This window comes from Arachis duranensis, chromosome 4 (genome assembly GCF_000817695.3).
Source record: "Arachis duranensis cultivar V14167 chromosome 4, aradu.V14167.gnm2.J7QH, whole genome shotgun sequence".
NCBI lineage: Eukaryota > Viridiplantae > Streptophyta > Magnoliopsida > Fabales > Fabaceae > Arachis > Arachis duranensis.
The window spans coordinates 98,106,990-98,115,784 of NC_029775.3; positions in this window are offsets into that span (position 1 = coordinate 98,106,990).

Consider the following 8,795-nt stretch of genomic DNA (forward strand, 5'->3'; position numbering starts at 1 on the left):
CTTATCTTTCGAACATGCACGACGTGTTTCACGTCTCATAGTTTCGGAAGTACACTCCTGATGCTAGCCATGTGTTGGAACCTGAATCGGTTCAGTTAAGAGAAGATTTGACGCTTCCAGTGGCTCTAGTCAGAATTGATGATACTAGTATCAAACGGTTGCATGGAAAAGAGGTTTCATTATTCAAAGTGGCATGGAGTCGAGGTGGTGTTGAGGAACACACTTGGGAACTTGAGTCGGAGATGTGAACGGATTATCCGCACTTATTCTCAGGTAATAGCATTTGAATTTTGTGGGCAAAATTCCCAATTAGGTGGGTAGAATGTAAGACCCGGTTAATTAATGGCTAATTAACCCATAAATAAGAATTTATTCTAGAAAGCCAAATATATGATTTTTATGGCTTAATATGATAGAGGAGATTGAGACGAGAATTTCGGTACCAATTTTGTGGAATTCGGACCAAGATTGGACCGAACGGGCCAAACCGGACCAACCGGACCCAAAGTGGGCCCTTGGCCCAACATAACTAAACCAAAACCCTAGTTTTCAGCACTCTCTCTCTCTCCTCACAACACTCTCTTTCACGCTGAAATGGAGGCCATGGAGGGAAGAACACTCTCTCAAGTTCTTTCTCTCATTTGATCTTCAAACCACCATAACTTTTGATCTAGAGCTCCGATTGCTGCACCGTTTGCAGTCACGTGTTCACCGCGGAGAGCTCTACAAAACCCAAATAATTAATCTTGAGGCAAGCCATATTTTTCTCTTCGAATTTCCAGCTTTGATTTCGAGTTTCATGAGCAAAAATATTGAGATTTTGGGCTCTTTGATGTTATAGGACCCAACTCTCTTGAAGGAGAAGATTAATCTTGTCTCCTTGGACCTTGGGTGTGGTAAGATTCTCAACCCTAATGTAATTTGTTTCTCTATGATGTTTGGGTATTGAGATGTTGTGTATGGGTATGATGATTGTGGCTTAGGTTGTGTATGTGTGAATATTGAAGCTTGATTAGTGATATTGAAAAGCTTGAAAAGGGATTTGGTGGTGAAAAATCTGTTCTTGGAGGTTTTGAGAGCTTGAGAGCTTGTAGATAAGTGATTTGGAAGTGCTCCGGTTGAGCTTGAAAAATCGGCTAAAGTATGGTCTCGTTTTCTCGTGTCTAATATGTAATATGGTAGGAAATACTTAGGCTAGAGGCCCTAAGATAGGCATTGAATTGTTGATGTTGTTGAATGTTGAAATATATGATGTGGTCATATATGTGATGATGATTATTGATGCCTTGATGGTATGACGTATGAGAAATATGCATGTTATGATATATGCTTGATGATTGATTATGGTTGAATTGTGGGTGAAACCATGTTGATGGTGAGTATGATATTGATTATGTACAATGATGGTTAATTAGAATTGGTGTTGTTGAAATTGGCATGAGGAAGAGTATATGATATGTCAATGTGTTTGAGTTTGAGCCACTTGGGTGAAATGGGTTAAAATGATGGGATGGTGATTTTATGAATTGTGGGAAAGTGTCAATGTGTGAGTTGAGGAGGCTTGACGTTGAATTTGATATATTTTGATTGATTTCAAAGAAAATGGATGAAATTGACATGTTTTGATTGATTTTGAAAAGAGTTGAGAATGGCCTGTTTTGAAAATGGCACTTTGTGGTTTTGCATGAAAAACATGGTTTTGGGCATACTTTGACGGGACATAACTTGAACTATGGATCTCCGTTTTGTACCAAACTATTTAGAAATGAAATTAGATCCGGGATGTCCATGTCGTTCGAAGAACGGGTGAAAAATGATTTAAAATGAGAAAGTTATGTCTGTCGTAAGATTGGGGGTTGAGTTTGTGAATTTTGCAGCTTTTAACTTAGAAAAATTTTAGCAGAATGACCCCCTGCGGGTAGGCGCACTTGGTGCGTACGCGCCGTTCTTCTAGAAAGCGCCATCCACGTGTGCGCGTGTTGTGCGCGGGCGCACCGATGCGCTGCACCCAATGCCCAGCTATTTTCCCGAGAGTTGTGCCAGAATTGTGCCAGTTTTGTGCCTGGGGCGCAAGAGCACCCACACGTGCGCGTGGCTGACGCGTACGCGTCGTTGGCTAGTTTTCATTCAGTGTGTTCGCGTGAATGAAGCGTACGCGCCGATGAGTTTTGTGGCCATCCTCGCGTGCGCGTGGATCTGTTTTCATCCCAAAGTTGATTTTTGAGGTTTAAAAGCCAAATTTCATACTTCTAAGCCTCCGATCTTACCACTTATTTCTTAAATCATTATAATATGCCTAGCAATGAGAAAAGGGGCTAGAGAATGTGGCAACTTGTGAGTGAAGCAAGGGAAAAATGAATGATCAATGAGGATCAAAGATGACTAGATGAGATGCGGAGAATGGCGGTGGTAGTGCTTGTTATGTCATGGGTCGAAGGGCCGTAATTGTTAATGAATTGACTGATTATGGGTTTAACCGTGAGCCGGATGGCTAGATTATTGCCGTGTTACGGCGGAGCCATGATTATGGCTAAGTATAAATGCATATATGATGTTGAATGAATTGTGAGTGTTTGCACTTCCACTATCGGAGATGAGAGTTTCCCTGGGAGAAAGCAGTGGCTAGCCACCACGTGCTTCAGGTTGAGACTCGAAGCTCTTTTGACCCTATGTCGTCAGGGTGGCCGGACACTGTGAAAGCCCCGGATGAGCTCACCCCATGAATATTCACCAGTGAGGGTGATGAATATAAATCATGATTATGATCAAGTTTATATTGAGTATAACTCGAGTGGGGAGACACGACAGAGGGACAGTCCAATGGTTAGCTACCAGGACTTGTCGGGTTGGCTCTATAACCGATAGATGATATCATCAGCCTTTAGGGATAGGCATTCATCATATGCATACTATGTGAATTGTTTGAGATTGCCTATTTGACTGCATATTACTTGCTATTTGTCTAAATGCCTTATTTGTTCCTATTTGTATATCTCTTGTCTGATATAACTGTGTTTGCTATATTATACTCCTGCTGGTGGTTGGGAGGTCTGAAGGAATTGGAAAGGGAAGCATTAGTTAGACTGAAGAATCTTTAGTCATATGCCCTTTATGGTTTAGCTTGTTTATAAGCTTTGATTTTATCTGGAGGGAGTTCTAGGATTGCCTTCGGCTTTCCTCTATTAATATATATTATATATGTGGAAGCTGTTACTATACTGGGAACCTTTGGTTCTCACCCATGTGGATTTTGTGGTTTTCAGATGCAAGACGTGAGGTTTCTCGCTGAGGCATGCTGGAGACTTCTGGATTTGCGAAGATCCTTTGTTCTCGAGACTCTTTTTTTTGTTTATATGTTTTGCTCTGATACTTTATCTCCATTGAATATTGCAAACTGTGATGACTCCTCTTATAGGAGATTTTGGAGAATAGGTTCTCTGTCTTTGTGTCCCTTTGGGTTTCCTTGGGGTTTCCTTATTTTATTTACTTGTATATATATGTTGCTATGCTCGGACCGGTTATCTTTGCAACCGGATTTTGAGTTTTGATATTCCTGTTTTTGGCACTCTTTTGTATATATATAATCCCACGTTAGCTTATCCTTTGTTCGTTACGTTATCGATCGAAGTGTTGCGCTTTTCGAGTTGCGATTTTTTTTGTTTACCCCTTTTTCTACAAAGGCTCCTAGTTATAATCAATCATTCATACTACTATACGTACTAAAATTTTATTTTAGAGGTCGTAATACCTTGCCATCTCTAAATTATGACTTAAGCATAAGACTCTATATGGTAGGGTGTTACATCTCAAACCCTTCTTAACCTTTCAAAACACCCAATAATTCTCAACATAAATATTATTGACTTGTTATCTTTAATTGTCTTTTAAGTTATTAAATTTTCAAACATTAGGACAACAAACAAGTTATTCGAGTCCAAATCTACCCACCAAGAGGCTTTAAGCATTATTGTTACTAATTAATTTTATTACTTAAAAATCTAAAATCACTTAGCCAGTTCCATTTAATCAATCCCATTTATGCAAAATAGTCCAATTTAATCCATAGGCTCACACGTTCACTAAAAATATACTTTCTCACATTGATATCGATTTATGACAATTCCTTCAAATAAAAATAAGCTTAAGAAAAAGTCTCTACCTCAAATTAACTCAACAACATGGCAATTTCCCAGTTATCATCGCAACAGTGATAGTACTAGCAGTTCCGATGACTCCCCGCAGCAGCGATAGCAACAATAACAATATGCAATTACGGTAACTCATCCATACGATATCAACACCTCAAAATCCTTAACAAACTTATAGCAGAACACTAACGGCAAGGATTTTGGAACAACAATACTTACTGTAATCTAAGAGGAACAAAAGAATGGAGCAGTAGTAGCTCCGACAACCTTGCAGAAATCAGAGGCAGAGGTTTCGACGGTAGCTTCCAGCGACGACATTGCCGTTTCCCGGCAAATAGAAGCACAGCAGCACAGCCTCTAGCATTGGCTCAATAGTGACTCCGATGACAGCGGTGGCATTGCGGTGACCACCCACCACCATCACCTCTCTTTCCCAGCGACGAGCTCCACGCGTTTTCACTTCTTTCTACGAGTTCCCTCTCTCCGAGCTCTTGGGTGGCAGTTTCAACCAACAATGACGGCGACGATGATGACTTGACAACACAGAAGGAACACCTTCTCCCTCTTCTCCGTCGCCTCTCTCTGGCATCTTTCTTTTTCGCATGTCACCCCTCTGGCCCCACGTTCTATCTTCCTCTGGTTCTGATTCTCGACGGCAACGGCGGCTCGATGCCCTGCCGACGCCGCCCCTTCTTCCTCTATTCTTCCTCGCGCCACTCTTTGTGTGCGGGTGTGTGTGTGACGGCTGGGTTAGAAGGAGTGTGTGTGTGTGTGCGTGTTGTAATAGGGTTGGGTTAGTGTGAATGTGTTTGAATTTTAGGGTTAGGGTTTGGTAAATGGGATAATGTTAGACTAGGTATTTTGATAAAATTAAAAGGTAGAGTAATAATTTAAAACAAAATTTAACCCAATAAAAATTATTTCAAGAATATTATTTATTTATCGGCTTACTAATATATTTTTAAATAAATACTCTAATTTAAAATTAAAGATAATATAATTAATTTTTTTATTCATAAAAAATTAAATTCAAAATCTTAGTATTAAAATTAAACCATAAAAAATTCTCATCATTTTTTAACTACTAAAACTTTGAATTTTAAATAAGAAAATACCTAATTATTACGAAAACTATATAAATCCTAATTGATTTTAAACTCAAAGTCTCATAACTTTGATTTAATTACTTTTTGTAAGATAATTTTTTAAAAATAAAATTATAAATAAACATAATAAATATCAAAGAATTTATTATTTAATTTTTAAAAATTGAAGATCTTATTACACCCTACATTTAACATTTTCAAGAAACAGATGACAAATTCTACAGAGAATTTACTGAGTATCGGACACATATTACTTTATTTTTTACTGAAATTGTATATAGTTATTGTTTTTCCTCGTCATTATTATTATTATTATTATTATTATTATTATTATTATTATTATTATTATTATTATTATGTCTTTTAAGAAAGGGATAGGAGTTTTAATTAAAAAATTGTATTATTTAAATTTATTGTATGTATATGAATATTTATATAAAAGTATACTTGAAATATTTTATTTATGACAATAAATGTAGCTATTTGAGTTGTAGTAATTATCAATTTTCTTGTGATAATTGGAATGAGAAATGAATGTATGTATTTATTATAAAAAGAGTTTCCTTTTTTATAATTAAAAAATATTTTTATAATATGTAAGTAAGTAATATAGGGTATACACATAATATTTTTACTATTGGTGATATCATAATTTAAACATGATATTCTAATAATAAAAATATTACTTTTCACACATTTTCTTACTAAATAAATATTCAACCACTAGAATTATCAAATATTTTATAGTAAAATAATCAAACATACAATAGACAAATAAATAATCAAAATATTTATAATAGTATAATGAAATTTTTTTATGAGATACCAAATATGTGTTTTTATATTTAATGTCTGATTAATAGCTAATTATTTTTATACACGTAAATTGTTTATTATTTTTAAATTTAAAATTTGATTGTTTTCAAAAATACAAAATCATTACTTATAAAAGAAACTGCCATAAGAATAATCAAATTTTTTTTTATCGCAGTATAATCAAAACTTTTTTTGAACATCAAATATGTTTTCTTATCTGTTGAGTGTTTTTTTGTGTTCATGTAGCATTATTTAATATTTTTATAATAAATTAATTATTTACAAAATTAGTTGCTTCATTTTAGGAAAAAAATCTCTAAGATATTTTATTATTAAATACATTTAAAAATTTACTTACCAACTTTAATTTCTATTTATAATTCTTCGATGTTTACCACGAATAATGTCCATTATATTTACCAAAGCCATTATAAATACCATTAAAAATAGTTGAAATTTCATGGGTTTTTTTAATGAATAAAAAACTTTATATTTGTTATTTTACACTAAAATACAAATATTTACTATTTTACGTAGTATTTCTCAATTTTGTAAGTATTCAACTTTGTAATCAATGACGATAAAAATAGAGAAAGAAAATTCAAGTTTTCAATTTTGCAGATAGTGGTATAGTCCAAGTTTTAGGAGAGATGCTGGCGAATTTTTATAAAATTAAGATTTTATTTTAAAATGTGACTTAAAAAAGAATTTAGATTTAAGAGATTATATTAATTGGTTCTTGATTTATTAAGAAATTGGTGTTTCGAAGGGCCTATGTTTTGAAGTTTGGTTAAAGAAGTATCTTTGGGTGAGTTTAGCGGATTTTGAAAGAAATTGAACTTTGATTAATTAATTTCGTATTGTTCTTAAAGTATTTTTTAAATTTTGACTAAACGATTCCGAGCCTTTGAGAAGGTAAAGTATTGATGTAACATGTTAAATAGTATCGTGACCAGCTGCAATATTAATATGACAAAATGTATTATATAAGCATTTAACAAAAGCGCTCATTCAATTCGATTTAAACTGAAAATTGATTAAAATCGCATTAATTTGAATTAGATTATATTTAATTTTTGAACTATGATGCACGAACACTGACATGGATACGAGACACGATACGGCACGAGACACGCTGACACACGAATTTTAAATATTATAAAACACGTGATCACACATACATATAAAATATAAAGTATTTTTTAGATAAATCATAATGATATTTTATTGATACCAGAATATAAATTAATTTTTTAATTATTTTTAACATTTTATTTTAATTATATCAAATATATAAAATATTTTTTATTTTAATAAATAATATATATCTAAATTTATTTCAAAAATAAATGTTAAGAATAAGAATGGACACGCTGACACGTAATGATATTTAGGTATGTCCAAGCGTGTCCGGAGAATAATTCTTTATTTTTTATTAAGACACGATTGGACATACTGACATAGTAGACACGTATGTCGAACAAATGTCGGTAAATGTCGTGTCCGACACGTGGATACGACAATTCAGTAAAATGTCCGTGCTTCATAGTTTTTGACAAATTAAACTACATGGATTAGACCGAATTTTGTATTCACTTCTCAAAACTAAACCAATTGAAAAAATGTGATATAATATTCTTATTTTATTATTAAATTTAACCTAAACATATAATATATATAATTTGTTATCTATTTTAATTTTATTTATATATTATTATTTAGTAAATATTTTGTGAATATACAATAAGAATTGTTTTACTAACTTAAAAAGTTATTCCTACTTTTAATAATAAAATCTATTTTTTTAACTGAATAAACCAAACCAATCCAATTTATTGGATTTAACTGAATAAACCAAACCAATCTAATTTATTGGATTGGATTAGATCGGATTTAAAAATAAAATCAAATCGATCCATCCAACTGCAACAAATTATACATTTCGGATCATATCATTTTTCTTTTAAAACCTATCCAAACATCCCTTGGTGAACAACTTATGATTTTTGGTACATGATTACTTCCTAATTATTCTATTCATTGGCCCACTTTTTTTATTCTAATTCAAAAAAGTCTTATAGTTATTGATATTGTTCAACCGGATTAAATTTTCATGCAGTGTCTCTCCTGGGCTATGGATTATTAGAAACAAAGTGCACAGTATGAAACAAATGGTACAAAACATTGGTGTTCAATTCCTGGCCAGCAGTAAATTTAAAGGAAGAAAGCTATAGAATAGCGTGACTGCTACCGAAGAAAGTCAATGAGTGAAGTGAAATTTTTAGGTGGATAATTAAGTCTGTAAGTTTGCACATTATGAAGTATCCAAGACTTTAATGTTGGGAGGGTTAATGAATTCAACGTGAGAAACTTAGGTGGTACTTGACTTTAGTTAATTGTAACACCCTACCATACAGAGTCTTATGCTTAAGTCATAATTCAGAGATGGCAAGGTATTACGACCTCTAAAATAAAAATATAGTATTACGTATAGTAGTATGAATGATTAATTATAACTAGGAGCCTTTATAGAAAAAGGGGTAAACAAAAACCGCAACTCAAAAGCCCAACACTCCGATCGATAACGTAACGAACAAGGATAAACCAATGCGAGATTATATAGACTCAAAATCCGGCTGCGAAGATAACCGGTCCGAGCATAGCAATATATACATATGATAAAATAAGGAAAACCCCAAAGGAAACCCAAAGGGACACAAATACA